At 42.3% G+C, this 17,238-nt stretch overlaps 2 protein-coding genes across 4 annotated transcripts in view; one reads left to right on the top strand and one right to left on the bottom strand.

The window, feature by feature from the left end:
* DOCK1 (dedicator of cytokinesis 1) overlaps positions 1-17,238 on the bottom strand; it is a 313,031-nt gene that overhangs the window by 152,714 nt on the left and 143,079 nt on the right. The gene's annotated exons all lie outside the window — the stretch shown is intronic.
* Positions 7,665-17,238, top strand: part of INSYN2A (inhibitory synaptic factor 2A) — a 49,952-nt gene continuing 40,378 nt past the window's right edge. Inside the window, exon 1 of one of the 2 annotated variants that reach the window (XM_069797212.1) lies at positions 7,665-8,047. The gene's annotated coding sequence lies outside the window, so the exon portion shown is untranslated. The remainder of the gene's footprint in view (positions 8,048-17,238) is intronic. The other variant, XM_069797211.1, reaches the window with a different exon arrangement.

Genomic DNA, 17,238 nt, shown 5'->3' with positions numbered 1-17,238 from the left:
GGGACAGAGCCATTTTTCTTGTGCTGTATTTTGAAGGGCCACAGACCTAGGATTAAGAAAGACTTCACTTAGCCTCTGCTGTCAATCATAAACTCATTCATTGTCATTATCTGGCTTCCCATATTTATCATCAGACTGCTGCATAACACAACTTATTTAAATATTTTGTGCTTTTAGGATTTTCAGACTTTTAAAAATAACTTCTTACATTTCTTTCTTAAAGTAAAACCTAGTCACTAAGTTTTAATACATGAAAGAATTAAGCTTTGCACAGTCAATCATAAATTTAGCATACCCTTATTTGCAAATGCTTAAGTTCCTAGGTTATTTTATTAAAAAAAAAAAATATATATAGCAGGAGCCCTGGCACTACTCAAAGCTTAACGTATTATTTTTCTATAAAAATATCTGACATTAGTACTAGCAACAATATAGATATGAATATTTTGCTCGGCCTAAGTTCTTTCAAGTCTTCTAATGTGATGTGCTACTGTCCGATACTGTATTAACAAAGTGAGGTTTTCAACAGTTTCCAGCCGGTTTTGGATTAAAAAAAGTTACTGTTTTGGTTTGATTTTTTAAGAAATGTTGGACTACGGAAATGTGTTACTACGCTAGTTTGCAAGCCACATTATGACATTAACATTTAAATTACTGTTTTTAAGAAATATACGGTGGATACAAAAATATGTTTAAATAAATCCCAAGTGAGACGCTGTTTAATTACTCCTTCTGCAGCAAGAAATTGTGTGAGAAAGGCCATACTGCCCAAGACCATACAGAAGCTTTGCTTTCCCAGGGCAGAAAATGGACTGTGAAATGCTCTTTTTTATATTTAACACTTTTCAAAATTCGCGGTGGCCATCACATTCATACCACTAGACCTTTTCAACACGCTCCTCATTAAACGAGGGAGTAGAAGCTCTTAATTGTGAGCGTATGGCTAAAGGTTTGAGGTGCCAGTGATGTTGCAACCTGCCTCTTTATATCCATTTTCATTCACTGCTATCATTCCTCTGCCATGTATCAAAATTATTGAGGGCCATTTTATTTTGGCACCTGCATATGGATTTTGGAAACTATGCTAAAGAGTTCATTTCTGAACATTATGGCCAAAATACTTAATTCTGTTTTAGACTCAGAGCATTGATAGAAATGGTTTGTTCAATTTACTTCTGACTATTTACACTGTTCACTTTTCTCTCCCGTACATAATTTTGTATGATTTTCACTTTTCACTTGTTTCATACTTTTTATTTTGGCTTTTTTTTTTCTGTTAAGTATTATGCATTAGCACCAGACTGCTGCCTGGGTTTCTAACTTTCAGGCAACGCGTGAAAGCACATAAAAGCCTGTATTTTTATGCTATATTCAAATCTTAAATAGTTAAATATTTCAATTGAGAAAAACTTACTGAGGGTGTGGGAGTTTACGTTACCTTATAACATTTAACAGTTCTTCAGTTTGACAGAAAAGTTGCGTCAAATCCTCCTTCTGATGAAATCCATGTTGTATAAATAATATATTATTCCACCAAAGAGCAAACATGAAGCAGATTAAAGCATCCCCATTATTTGTTACATTTGCCTTTCTTTTGTCCATAACTTGGATTCTAAGATGGAATTCATGCTCATTCCAGACTTCATTAGGTGCTTAAATCTGAAACTGTTTGTTTGAAGGCAATCAAAACTTTGACCAGATTTTTTATTTTTAAAGAGGGCAGTATTTCTCCCTTTGCCATAAAGCAGTTGGAGATCTATCCCTGGGATTTGAAAAGGCAATAAAATAAACAAGACAAAACAAAATATTAACAAAGTTGGCATAATACCCCTTTAAAAAATTTCACCCACTTACAGTTTCTCAAGACATCTTAATAAGAATGTAATTTCACATTTGCTCTTACTGAACAAATCAAATATGGTGATTTATTATTCAGATGGGCACAAAGGATTTCTGAAATGCAAAAAGAAGGGCTATAAAAGCACAAATCATCAGTAATGACGACAAGCTAAACTGCCTTTCAAATATGAACAAAATGCAGCCATTTAGGGTATCATACATCATGGTCTCCCAGACCTTCATTTATTTCCTAACTGTACAGGCTGCATGATAATTTAACCAGTGCAGAATTCTCTATCTATTGAGAACATCTTTATTAAGCAAGTGACTCCATGGCTCGTACACACCACAAGAGACTAGCCCAACAAGCATTTCCAATGATCAGTTCAGGTCCCTTCCCAAAAAACATTTGTATACTGAAAATGAACTTTTCTGAACTATAAACACAGTGAAAATATGAAAAAAAAAAAAAACCAAACCAACAAAAACCAAACCAAAACCCTCTTATCCCAATAAAATCAAGACTTCTTTCTTAGTGTGAATGATAAACTAACATCTACAGCAATCTGGATTCCTAATGAGACAGCATTTGACTGGAACCCCAAATCTCAGCTTTAGCTGGCTAAGACCTACTATTATATTTTTCTTCCAATGATCTGTACGAAGGGAAATTGAGAGGCCTAAATCCTGTTCGTACTTACACCAGCGAAGTACAGAAATAACTATCATAGCTAATGAGGTTACTCAGCATTTTCCTTCTTAGAGCAGAAAACCCATAAGCAGCAGTTCAGTTAATCAGCTATTTAATATTTTAGCTGCACACAGGTATTATGGGTATTATACACATAATCTTAAATCCACTTTATCTTCAAAATGTTCCTCCAAGTTAACAGATGTGCAATTACTCACACTTTACAGATAAAGAACAGACATAAGCATAGTCTCAAATTAATTGTCCAAGCTCATGGAAAAAACTTATCATGGAGCAAGACACTAAATTAAATCTCTCAAATTTCTGCCCAACATGACTCCAAGACACCTTATTTCTTTGTCATCACAGCCAAGCAGATTATATCCTTCCTCAAAGCAAGGAGCACCTCTAAGGATTTGATTGAAATTCAAGCCAAGTTTGCATTCACCTCAGCTGGAGGACAGGAACATATTTAACATTCCTCCATTTTTCTTCCAATGGCAGGTTCAAGTAAATAAATAAATAACAGATTTAGCACAGAAAGCCAGGCAGCTATCATATAAAGGCATGAAAATAACAACCTAATTAATATGGATGAAGATTCAGCAATATAAAAATATTTGCTTTTAGCAAAGATATAACAATAGCATTGGTCCCAAATGACTACAGAGAGAAAAGGCACAACATCATCCATGCCTCTGTGTTTCAAATCAAGTAAATTTCACTCTTCTTTCACCTAAAAAGAAGGCAATAAGGTTCAGCGACAAATTAGGCTAGTCCTGAACAATCACGTCTATCCCTGTAACCTAGCTTACGTATTTGGTGCCAGCACTTAGATTACCCCTCCTAATAAAAGTTACTTTATCTATATCCAATAGCTGGCCCTGCAGGAAAGGTACCAAGTGGTAACACTCTCCTGCGACCGAGCCCACATGTGCTGGTTTTGGCTGGGAGAGAGTTAATTTTCTTCATAGGAGCTAGTGTGGAGCTAGGTTTGGGGTTCGTGCTGGAAACAGCGTGGATAATTCAGGGATGTTTTGGTTACTGCTGGGCAGTGCTTGCACAGAGCCAAGGGCTGTTCTGCTCCTCACCCCACCAGCGAGGAGGCTGGGGGGGCACAAGGAGTTGGGGGGGACACAGCAAGGACAGCTGACCCCAACTGATCCAAGGGATATTCCATAGGATGTCATGCTCAGTATGTAAAGCTGGGGGAAGAAGAAGGAGGAGGGGGGACGTTCGGAGCAATGGCGATTGTCTTCCCAAGTCACCGTTCGGCGTGATGGAGCCCTGCTGCCCTGGAGATGGCTGAACTCCTGCCTGCCCGTGGGAAGTGCGGAATGAATTCCTTGGTTTGCTTTGCTTGCGTGCACACCTTTTGCTTTACCTAGTAAACTGTCTTTATCTCAGCCCACGAGTTTTCTCACTGTTACCCTTCCAATTCTGCCCCCCAGAGAGAGAGCGAGTGGCTGCGTGGGGCTCTGTTGCCGGCCGGGGTTAAACCACGACACCACCATCAGCGGCTCGGCCAGGCTTCGTTCAAGGAAGGCAGCGTCGCCAGCCCATCCTTCACCCTGGGGAACCAGTGCTTTCCTTGGCTTTCCCCTTCCAATGGGACCCTGAACTCATTCCTGAACCTGCACCTCAGTGCAGGGCACGTGTTTAAAACTAGGGTAAGTCTAAAAACCAGCTTTCGCGCTGATTTTGAAAATCACCTTGGTGTTGGTTATCATCTTCCCTGTGCTGGCGTTAGCTGAAACACCTGGCAAGGAACTTGAGCTCTGGCTGCCACATGCTCTTCCCTCAGCTGGATTTGAGCTGGTTTCCTCAAGGGCTGACAAGAACTTCATAGACTGTTCCAGAAAATTACATTTTAGCGTTACACCATCGGACCCGCACGTTCTAGCGAAGTGTAATCATAGAAAACACCTGCTCAACACACATTTTCCCCAGGCGCGGCATTCAACGTGAGCAGTCCTCTAGCCAAAACCCCAGCAGCTGTAAGGACCACGAGGAAGACATGCCCCGGGGCTGCCAGCCAGGAGGACATGGGCTGACATTCCCACGCCAGCTTGGTACCAGCACCTCAGTCATTCGGACGTGCCCAGTCTCCTCACGCTCTCCCACAAGCTGAAGATAAGAATAAAAAATAAAGTAAAACCTGAAGTCTGTAATACCAGGCTGTGCAAGCAGATTAACGTTTACAAACGCGCACAGAAGCTTCCCCAAAATTTAGAATGAAATTAGCAGTGTGGAAGAAGGACCCCTTATTGTACTCCTCCACACAGAATACCACTAAAAAAATAGATCTCACTGCTCTCAAATACAACCTGATGATTTTATCCCTCACTCCAGAAGTCCAAGGCAGGACTTCCATCCGCACACCTGCACATGTTATGGGAACGGACCACCGCAGCCCTGAGCAGTGCTCACTCCTCCTTGACAAACACCTGAAGAAAAAGGTAATCTAGGAAGGACGCTCCATTAGAGAGAAATGATTTTGTAGCTAAAAAACTAATAACGAATTGTCTTTTTTCTCTTTGCGTCTTTCAAGGTTGAAGTGGACCTCCCTCTCCTTTCTCAAGTATCATTTTGACACTATGTTTCATTATGCAACAGTTGTGCTGAGCATTTTTTAAAGGCCAAAAAATTGGCAAATGGGATGATAAAGCATTTCCCTTTTTCCCGGTTTATTTACTTCTATATGCTTTTACAGTAACGTGAAGCACGATAATCACGAACCATGTTATTTTTCACAAACCGTGATTTAAAATATCCCTATGTACACCGATAGTGTCAGCAGTTACACATGTGCAGGACAAGCAGGAATCTGGTCCACAACTGGAAAGTCCTTTCTAATTCTCTAAAAATCTACAGAAAAATGCTGTACAGTTGCCTAGCTTTATAAATGGGGCATACGCATAACGCCATGCAAGAATAATCAGCCCTGGGACAACAGCCTCTAAATATAATTACGGAGAAGATAATAATGTTGTTTTAACTGCTACTTCTGTCAGAGTGCTTTTCCTCTCAAGTCACTAAGGTTATCTAGCAATGGTATTTTCTTCTAGCAATCGTGGTCTGCACGTCCTGGGATGTAGTCTGCACAGCTCCCATCTTCAGCTTGTGAAAATGTAACAGCATCTACTACCACTGACCCATTTGCTTCTGTTGAAGTAGCATACGTATCTAAAACATGGTCACCATACCATGTAATTCTACCCATGTCTGCGTACAGGCTGCAGCCAAGAACAAATTTATTTTGGTATAGAGAAAACCATAGAGGTCCTGCAATACAGCAAGTCAGCACTGCTGAAAAGAAAAGGAAAAAAAAAAGACAAAAAAAGCCTGATGTTTGTTGTTGTATCAACAAGCAAGTTGATATTTAAGTTCTTCCCACCTATGTCTTTGGGAAAAAAAAAAAATCTCTGGTAAAAAACCCAGAGAGATCATAAACTGCGCTCGGAATTGCGCCACCGGCTCACTCCCTGCGGTACGGCTGCGGGGAGCGCGCAGCCCCTATCCCGGAGCGGAGCGCAGGGCGGGATGGCAGAGCAGCAGCCGATGCAGAAAGCCTGCCCTTGGGCAGGCTCTTTTAGGGATCAGCAGTCAACTTGCAAAGATAAGGTACGCAGGGAGGAAGGCAAGCAGAGTACCTGGACAGGTAGCAGACAGGGAGAGCAACTTAGCTGCCCTCTGCCGACTGACTGATTTGTTGAACACTCCTCTGATCCAGTCCTGCACAGCTAAACTGCAATTTAACGGGCGAGGATTTCTGTGAATTCATCTCCACGCTTCCACACTGATCTTTACGTGACAGCCGGGTCTGTAAGGATTTCTTTACCCACTGTCGGGCTCTATCAGCAGAGCCCTGTGCAAAGATAGCAAAGCTGGCACAAACAAGATATTCCGGCCGCCGCCGCCGCAGCAGCATGCATTCATTGGTGCAGTGGTCTGCTCCAGCTAATTAACTCTAAAAAGATGTCCAGGACTCGAGCCAGTATTTCTGCTGCATCGTGCTATGTAGATGTACTAACTTGTTTAGACCTTAGCTTGGGTGTCTCTCCCTGCTGCGGCGCGGTGCACATTCAGCCGGGGCAGGAGCGGGGCATTTCGTGCCAGGGCTTGTCTGGCCGGTCTGATCTGCCACTTCAAATCAGGGGTCCCTTCAGTAAATCCAAAGATCAGTAATCCTCAGCGATGCTACCAATGGCGAAGATAGTGCCACTACAGACAAACTACGTGGTCCGCACCTGGTGGCAACTGGGCTAAGCGAGTTTCATGCTGTGGTGAAAAACATTTATTAAACAGCGACACTACTGAAATCCTCAAAGGGAAAGGGGACCGATCCACTGCTTCCCAACTCGGACGAATTCTCGTGACTCTCATGACAGCTTCCGTCTGTCTGATGGGTCTGATTAAATACACATGACCCATTTAATTTCTAACTTTTTTTTTTTTTTTAACCGAAAGAGATCTCTGAAAAGCCCTCTGTAAAACGATAAAGTGGTTTTGGGGAAAGGGAGGAAAGACGGGATTTGCGTTTTAAGGACATCACCGCGTCTGTCAATCCTCGCTGCTTTGTCAAACTGCTTCACTTTTAAGGCGCGTCCATTTTATTCGAGGTTTAAAAGCAAATGGGAGCGTCTATTCGTTCAGCGCCTTAAAAGCTCTTCCTCCAGACAAAACGCGGCCGTGTGGCTTTAACCGAGCCCTTCGGTGAAACCCCGAACGCACCAGCATCACCCACTCTCGCCCGCAGCCGCTCCAGTCCTGCTGCTTTAAAGCAGCGCAACCGCCAGCCCCGCGGTGCTCGGCGATGACCGGCGAAGCCGTCCGCTGCTTTCAAACGCATCTCCCCTTACCGAACCCGCGCCTTCTGAGGGAAAAAACGGGACTACTAAAAACCTCCGATTGTTAGTAAGGCGCCAACCTTGCAAAATTCCCTATTTCCACCCCCCCCCCCCCCGCCCCGGGCTCCTTTAGGCGCGCAGCAAACCCTCCGCCTCAGTGTGTGTCCCCCCCCCGCCCTCCCTCCGCTGAGGCGGCTCCCCTCAGCCGCCGCCGGCCCGGCCCCCGGCTCCTCCCCTCCCTTCCCGCCGCCCCAAGCCCGCTCCCCTCCCTCCCCTTCCCGGCTGGGGGACGCCCGCCGGTCCCGCTCAACAAGTTCCCCCCCCCGCCGCCGCGGCGGGGACCCGGCCGAGAGGACACCCCCCCCCCCCCCGCACACACACTGAGGGAGAGCTCCCTCCCTCCCTCCCTCCTTCCTTCCCCTCCGAACCGGGCGCCGCAGCCGATGAGGGCAGCGGGGGAACGTGAGGCGGCGGCGGCTGCCTCTAGCGAGCGGTCGGGCGGCCGCAGCTGAGGGAAGAAGAGCGGCGGTGTGGCGGGCAGCGGCAGATGAGCGACCGGCGCGGACCTTCTGAGGGCCAAAAGCCAGCTCGCCCCGGCGGAGGGAGGGAGGGCGATGCCCGGCGAAGGGAACGCACAGACCGCCACTTCGGTTTAAGGAAGCCTAAGGTAAGCCCGGCGTTGGCGGCAGAGCCGGAACGCTTTGTCGTCCCCCCCCCCCCTCGGCTCGGCTCGCCCGGCGCGGTCGCGGAGGGGCTGCCCGGCTGCCTCCTTTGAGCGAGGACTCCTAAAAAAAAAATTCCTGGGTTTTTCCTGGCGAAAACTTCGTGGGGATGAGCGTAGGGCAGCGCGCTGGGCGGCAGCGGGAGCGTTATGCAATAGTGTAGCTGCCTGCCTGGGAACGGCGATTGCGTTCAATAACTTTCATGACAGATAAGGAGAGCGGATCGCTATCCGCGTCCAAACCGCTACTTTCTTCTAGAAAAATACCAGCGCTGCTTCTAAGGCCACCTTTCTGATGCTACCTGGTGGGGGAGAGGTGTTAGCTGGAGGATTTTTGGAAGATGCACGAAGTGCTTTAGTTTTTCACATGATCGATTGCGAGGAACTACCGCTGCTTATTAACTTCGGTGCTGGGAAGTCCAATCGCAGTCCTAATGAAGCGTCCGTACACCATGGCAATCGAAGACATCGGACGCGTTCAGCTCATCACTTGCAGTATAGCACTTCATAAAACCCAAACAAAACCAAAAATCCCCGTCGGGGGCTGAGGCTGCTGCTGTTCTGTGAACTGTCATTATCGAGAAGCAGCGGTTCTCCCGATTTAATACACCGGTGCACCCCCTGAGTCCCCCATCACCATCATCAAACACATTTAAATCGCAGATGCCGTGAAAACGCAGTAGGCAAATGGGACAAAAGGTAGCGTGGATCCAGCACCAAAGTCACAGTCCTGGACCTTGAATCTTACAAGGCAGCCAAAGCTTCCCACTTCGCATTTCCATCTTGCCTTCCTATTGCTAGTAAAAAAATCCTCTCCTGTGACCTCAACGTCTCTACTTAATGCCATGTTTACCCAGAGTTACAGCAGCGAGGGGGATGCAGGACTGCAGTTAGCTTGGATCTGTTTGGGGGAGGCGGGGGGGGGGGGGGGGGGGGGCGGCAAGCCTGAGCAAAATAGGGACATCTTGTCATGTTGAAAGCACAGAATATGTTCTCTGCTTATGTCACCAGCTCCCGAGGGGCCTGTCCCAAAGGAACTGTGCCCCCCGCTCTGCCACGAGTCAGAATAGGTAATGGAGCAGTTTCGTTTGACCTTGTATGTCTAAGCAGCTAAAATCCCGCACGAACATCACGGAGGAAAATTTAACTCATTAGGCTCTATGGTGGGGAAGTTTGGAAAGACCTGGTCTTCCAACCTCTGAGAATCGGTATTTTTCTGCTGAATGCTGGAAAGGGGTAACAAAAGACAAAACAGTAACAGGTCACGTCTAATATAAACTGGGAATTTATTCCCCCTGCTTAAGTGTTCCATCGTGATTACTGCTCATATTTACAGTGGTGTCAGGAATGCTGCATGTATCAAGGTTAAAATCTAGCTGCTAGATGAAAACTACTAGCTAAAAAAAAACAAACTAAAAAAACCCCAAACAAACCATACGACATGTAACTGTCCTAGCCATCTACTCAGAATAATTTAATGTAAAATTTCAAGCAAACATACCTATAGTAAAAATATGCCAAGCATGGAGAGTAACGTATTTCCTTACTTTTGGTGTGAAGCCTATTGGTGTTCTACCAGTCTGCTCATGCCTGCCTTTCTTTACTACAATAATACTGTTCTCTTCAAGTACAAATAACAATTCTAAGTTAAAAGCTGGATGTGTTGGTTTTTTTCTTCTAGCATTATAAATGCATACGAGCAGCTCAGATGAAAATATCTCAGTGCTCAGATGTAACTTATTTATCATGTGGAGGTTTATATTCCTCTATACAGTGATGGCATACAGTCATTGATTTCAATAGAAATGCATAATGTATATTGCTAATCCAAATACTCATACTGAACAGTTGTAAAATAAAATTACTGCCACAGAGTTTAAGGTGCTGTTGCATTTAAAGCATACTGCCTTCATAGAATGAGCTCACTGGGGAAGGCTGATACTAAATAAGCTTTTTTTTTTTTTGGTAAGGACATCATGATGCCCTTGATGAAAAATATGTGTTCTTTAGGACTCCGTAATTATTAACCATGTATATTTTTAACAAGATGCTCAAAATAATTCTAATCTTGAATGAAATCAGTGCCTTACCCCCAGATTGACACATAAAAAACCAGCCGGGCAACAGCACCACAAAAGAAAGTATTAGTTACTTATCAAGAGGGACAGCACTTAACATTCAATGCACCCTTCTACTGATTAAGCTGACAAACAAGTACCTCAAGATCATCTCTGCGTTTTTTTCCCCAGTTAACTATTTCACTGACAGAAGCATTTCTGCACGAGAGATGCAGAGCACATATAATTAATTCGGAGGAAAAAAGAAAAAAAAAAAGAGTAACCAAGTTCAATGGAGATTAACATATAGAAGGAAAATACGGCTAAGAAGCCCAAGAGCCTGCCCAAGAGCCGAATGACAGAGCGTGCGTTGTCTTCCTGACATGCACTACCCGGGACCGAACACTATTGGTCACCACAACACTCTGCTGCGTTACTTGGAGATCCAAACTCAACAACAGATTGTACAAATGACAGTGAGATATGAACACCGATGTTTTGTTTATCCTGTCCTGGAGAATTTAAAAGCAAACTTCGCAACACCAGTCCTTTGCAGTGACCGATGTGGTACTGAAAGCCAGGGAAGCCTATTAGCTTCCCAGAAATCTGTGCTAAAATGTAAGGATACCTCCACAAAGCTATTGAGCTGTGGTATCTCAAGGCAGTTCCTTATCCAGCCATAGTCATCTTGGACAGGGGAGGACTAAGGATGTGTAGTCACATACTTCATGCATACCTGAGGAAATTGCAGTAAATCTAGAATATTTGAGAACATAAAAAAATTCACATGCTTGTTTAAACTAGCTCTTAAAAAGGTCTTATATTCTGCTTTATGACAGCCACTACTTAAAGAACTGTTGAAAATTTTTGCAAGGTATTAAAAAACATGTAAGCAATGAATCTATTCTATAGCACAATACTCCCTTATATTTTTATTAATCAGTTTGCAAATTAAATAGGCTTTAAGGAAAAGCAATCCCGAGCATATTTTAAGGTGGGGGGGGGGGAACGACACACGACCAAACAAAAAATCCTCAGAGTGGTGAATTCAGTGGGAGTTCCACATTTAGCCTTCTGAAAATTGGTACTTGATTTTATTCTGCTTAGAAAATACTGTATAACATATGAACAGGCAAAGGTACAACTCACTAGGTACTGACATTCAATTTTAAATTATTACTGACCACACAGAATGTGATCAGAGTATTTTCTTATTTTAGTGGCACATCCCCACTCTGAAGTCCATTTAATACAATTGTACTACATTCAGACAGAAAACAGCCTCTCTGCTGGTCCCTTAATACTCTCAAAAATAGTTCAACTTGTTTATACATCTGCACAGCACAATGTCATGGTGATCAGTGCCTTAAAACTCACCTGCTTTCCAGTTGTATATAGGAGCACAAGTCTCATAAGCAAAGATAATTGATTGTAAAAACAACAATTCAGTGATCAAACAGCAACTCTTGGTGTCCTCCTCTTTGCCTTTTTTTTTTTTTCTTTCAGTGGCAGAAAAACACCAGGCCTGATTTGACTCCAGTAATAGTTTTTTTCTAGCCAAATCCACTGATATCAATACAGAGGAGTGTAGAAGAATAAGGGCCATTTTCACAGTCAGCATTAAACAGAGATGGATTTAAAAGCCTTGGGACTGAAGGCCTCCAAGTCCTATGATATTTGGGTGCAGATCTGAACTTCTTAATCTATCATTATGAGAGGAGATTTTTGTCGTTGTGGGGAAGTGCTGGAGCTCTACCACATGTCAGATTCCCCAGTACATAGCTGGTCATTTGACCTCAGGCTCAGCCCGCATCAAAAAAGTGTGTTAAACATCTCACAAAAGCTATGTAGTTACAGCCAAATATATCTGAGGCTGCAGCAACTAAAAAAGACAGACTGGATTAGTCATTTGTAACCAGTAAAATCCTTGCCCACAATGTGCTCATGTACATGTTACAAATTCAACTGTACGGCTAAGTGCAGCCAAATTACATGGAAATTTCTAATATTTTAAATCAGACCTTAGTATTAGTTTTCAACACAAGAAACTACAACTAGTATAATAATAATATTTGAATACTAAGAAGCAAAACAAACCAAAGTATTCGTCCATAGTCCAGTACTTCAGGAGAGCAGAATGGAGTAATCAGCCAGCAACACACAAAAAGGAACATTTCACTAGAGGACTACAACAGTCTTAGATAAACCGTTCACTGCACTGGCTTTTCCTGCAGGAACGCTACCGGTTTGGTTTCTAAATTCCTCATCTACCACCACAGTTTCATTAAACAGGCTAAAAATGCAGCTATACGGTAGACCAAAGAACATGTAAGCATGTGGTTTTGCACCTGATTTAACAAGATCTGCAGAAACAGCATATGGCCTGGCATGCTGACTTCTTAACAGCTAATGAGCATTGTGGAAGCCCTCTGCAAACTTTTTTTCTATAGGTGCTGTCAGCCTCAGCTCTGTGGTCCTTTTTCAGCATCAGTTTTTTGTGCTGAAGAATGCTTTCTCCCATATTGATTTCTAGTTGGGCACCCTGCTCCTTTGGATGCAAAGCTGAAGTCTTCTGCCCATCTCCAGAGAGACCATTAACTTTTTTTTTAGCAGTCTACACCATCCAAAGACTTTTTCCTCTATCTGTATTTACTTTTACTTCCATTTTACCTGGTACAGGAATTCCTTATTATTTGTACTGAAATAATACTGGCAAAATCCCAACCTTAACTCATGATATCCATGGGGAAGAGAAGCAAGTGGTTTGTGTCATTTTTGCCTGTCCATGATTGCTATAGCATGCCTGTAAATAAAACTTGCGTAGTTACAAAATTACAACCATTTAAAAACAAAAGCAAAGGAAGATCATTCCATATGGTCTGAGTGAGGAGAAAGTGTCAAAAGCTAACACAGAAGGATTTACTTGTTTTATGCTCTTCCCCACCTTTCCTGCTTGTTTTATGCCTGCCCTTCCTCACCTCTTCATTTTCTTTTAACCTCCAGAAAAAATGCAAGCACCTAGTCAGTAATTCAGTCATACAAGAGGCAGTCCTATGAAACAAGCCAAAGCCATAGCCTTTGCTGTACAGCTAAAATCATCCAGCACAATTTCCAATTAGTTAAAAATTGTCATTTTGTATTTAGCCCCCCCTTTGAGCAGAATTACGAGGCCTATACAACTTAAATACTTCCATCCCACTTCCACAGTGACGTAAGCCACAGGATTAAGAAGTCTTGTTAAATTTCAGTGAGACAAAGCAAAACACAGGTATGACAGCCCACCACTGTGACCACAGAGTGGAAGGATATATCCCAAACTATCTTTAAATGTGGTAGTTTGGGTATCACTTGTACCCCAGTTCAACCACAGCAAGCCTGCTTTCAGTATCCTGGAAAAATCACAGCAGCCAGTGCTCATGCCAGAGTTGTGATGTTGTTGCTCGGTGAGGTCAAAGCTGATGCACAAGTTTTACGGCCCAACCATGGTGTAAATGACTTTTAAAAACTGAAACAGAGGCTCTATGATGCTCAGTACAAAACCACTTAAGCAGGTGTGTAAATTTGGGACTGTATTTTAAAGTTAGTAGCATGAAAAGTAGTTTTGGTCTGGTTAGTTACTTTCTGCCCTCCTTGGGAGAAGAAGGAAGAAGAGACAATTCAGTGAAATCACCAATGTTTGTGTACTTATATATGAATAAGAAAAAAAAAAATCTACAACAAGCCAATTCTCTCCTTCAAATCATTAGTAATTGGTTGTTCACATCCATTTTGTTATTATATTCATTATTCTCTTCTGCAAAAACAATCAGAAATGAATGAGGAGATATCCACAAGTAAAGAAATTTAACTTGTGGATCAGTTTAATACATTTTTGTGTATCAAGGCCATCGGCAAATAAAGCACAGCAATATCTCTAAGGAGCTGACAAAGAGGCAGATAAAACATCCCAATGCTGAAGAGAGTAATTCAGCAGAAATTATGCTTGAACTGCCTGGTAACACCGATAACGCTGATCCATTCCGTAGACTAAGCCTAAGTTGCTGAGGTAAATCTGTGTATTTTAGGTAGTCCTAGCTGAGCAAGTTGGTGAGACTAATGTGTTAAATTCTTGCATTCACACTTTGTGATAGTATAAAAACACACAAAGCCACAATAAACGTGATGCAAATTATCTGTCTAGTAGACAGTTCTGGTGCCTAGAGTGTTATCAGGCAATTCTGATTAATAACAGGGGAGTTCTCAGCCACGATCCTGCAGCTTCAGACAAGCAGAGTATATAACTCGAACAGACAAAAAGGGTATATGAATATTCTTAAGAGGATCTCTAATTATTACTTTAATACACTTCCTAATCATCCATATCACAAATAGCCCATCCTAAAACACCATCACCAGAACGTGTGAATCTTACCCCACATTGCCTCAGGTCCACGAAACCTGGAAGCAATTTATTCAATGTCTCCACACCATCTTTGCACACTCTCATGGCTTCCCTCCTCATTCTCCACACAGTTCTTCCCACCTTGAACCAAAAACATTTTCCCTGGTGACCTGGAATGAGTTGTTTGCACGGGTGCTACCCATCAACTCCAACTCTTCTCCCAGAGTCCTCATGTTTGATGACAACTTGAGACTTTGGGAGTTGAGATTTGGAGCATTGACACCAATGTTCAAATTTAAGATAACTTTCCCTCACATCAGAGTTTGGTTCTTCCTTCACATTCCTTATTTCAAAAGCATCTTAGAACGAGCTTCTATGAAAGAAGTTTTGCAACATTAGGGACTATTATTCACTTGCAGTACAGCAATTCAAGCACAGCTTTTTGCTCTACTAATAACACTCTTTTTGGGTAACTAATGCTCATTTTTGTATGAGCCTTTGCTATAGCAGAAGTCAAACTGATTTGTGCACTACTCTTGTCTTTCACCAACATCAGCATGCTGAGGTCTAACTGTACATTGGTAATTTACAATTACAGCAGAGCCAGAGCCAGAACCAGAACCTGCTTGAAACCAGAAACTGTTCACAAATGTGCTCCTCAAGAATGTGAAAACTACACAGCTTTTATTTCCTGGTGACTGCTGACAGCATGCTGGAGTGCAAATACAAATCTGCTAGACTGGTATTATTCACCAGTTAATATCCTGCTAATGATGTCAGGTTTTAGACCTAAATTACCCAGCCGCCTTGTTTAGCACCACTTCACACCCTCCCAAGGCTCCTCTGCATGTAACCCTAATCCAAGTAGAAAGAGCTGACAATGTTCTGATGCCTTACAACTGCTGACCCCAGGAAAGTCATTCCTGTCTGTCATCCCCCATTTGTAGTAAACTCTTCCACAGACTACAAAACACATTCTCCATACGGTGAGATTATTTGCGTTCCCAGGGGAACGGACAGATCTGCGGGCGTTGCACTGCACCCAGGCACACTGCGGTGCCTTTCCATTACCTGCACAGCAAAACTGAAGATGCAAGACCGAAGCATGGAGTTGGAACCCGCTTATCTCATTTTTCCTCCTTACCCTACCCAACATTTGAAAAGCTACTATGAAAAAGAAAATAAACTGCAGTTGATGTAGACGGTTGCAGTCTGGACATGTTCTCAGTCCCTAGCACCCAGATCAGTCTCTGAAGGTCTGACAGTTCTGCAAACCTGTTGGCCGAAGCTAAAGAATAGAACTGTTTTTTCTCCTGTCATCTGGTGGTTGGTTTTGTTCTTGAACAGCCACAAAAACTACTGATGTTTACTAAGAACAATTAAAAGTTAGTATTGAACAATAATGCAGATAAGGAACTGTCTTTAAGCTCTTGTTTTTAATAGCTTGCTATTTAAATTATTTAACAGAGAGTCCCATAAAAATGAAAAAGCCTTCCAGTGAAAGTACACTGGCTTTTGGACTCCTGGAAGACAGTACAGTATAAGCAGAACTATTTGTGATTCTCCTAGCAACACATCCTCAGCAGCATCCTTACACTGCAAGTACCAGCTGTAACACTGACAAAGAGTTGCACAGATTTACATGGCAAAATAATGCTAATAAACCTTTACTCAGATTTTCATAGTAGTAATAGCTGCATAGCAAAGTAAGAAATATAAGCATAATTCTTTTAATAGTAATGTTATTTTTTCCAGTACACTAAATCCTAGCAAATGTTTGACATTGTAACACCACCGAATTGACAGGGAATATCTTTTGACATTGCATTTGTTCCAATATGAACTTAGACCACAAGGGTCTGTATTGTTTTTAATGCAAGTGCATTTTATCATGTTGAATGGATTCCTTTTAATTTTATGCATGTAACAACATAGGAAGCAACAAAACCTAAGTATTATTAAAATTTGTGTTCAGAACACGTAGAAGACATGTCAAAATTATAGAAAATAGCATATACCGGCTTGTGCATTCAGGAAAATTGTTTTGTAAGGAAAATTTTAAATTGTTTATCTTACAGTAGATTCCTGTTTTATCTAAAATTCTACAGGCTTATTAAATCATACATTTTATTTGTTGCCACTTAGTTCTAAAGCTAAAGATTACAAGAGCATTTAAAGGCACTTATTCTCTATCTCAGCCATTAGCTAGGATATGATTTTTACACATCATTCTTACAGAGCCTACCAATGGATAGGAGAAAAAAAAAAAGACAAATCAAATGCCATATGATCATATTTATTCCAAAGGAAGACTTTCAAGGCAATTACGAATCGATCATATGTCATCACTGAAACTAGATGATCGATAGATCAATTTTTTGAAATTGTGCTAAGAACCATCACAACTCTACCAAACATTTGTAGTTTACAGTGCAATGCATTATTTCTAAATAATGCATCCCAAAGCTGGTTTTTGCAGGAGAATGTAACTAAAAAATAAAGCATCAGTCTAAGATAGTAGACCTTGCTTCAGTCTGTGGAACCTCTTAATTATTTTCAGTGAAAATATAACTCCCCCTTCCCAAACTGTAATTTTGCTAGGGAGCATATAGGAGCTTTCTTTTCTGGTATTCACAGCAGTGACGTAGGTGAGAAATTTCCAAGCATCTCCAGACCATAGGCTGAAAAGCACCGATTTG

Source organism: Haliaeetus albicilla, chromosome 11 (genome assembly GCF_947461875.1).
Source record: "Haliaeetus albicilla chromosome 11, bHalAlb1.1, whole genome shotgun sequence".
NCBI classification, from domain to species: Eukaryota; Metazoa; Chordata; class Aves; order Accipitriformes; family Accipitridae; genus Haliaeetus; species Haliaeetus albicilla.
The sequence above is the reverse complement of the archived record's forward strand: the minus strand, read 5'-3'. Positions and strand labels throughout refer to the sequence as shown.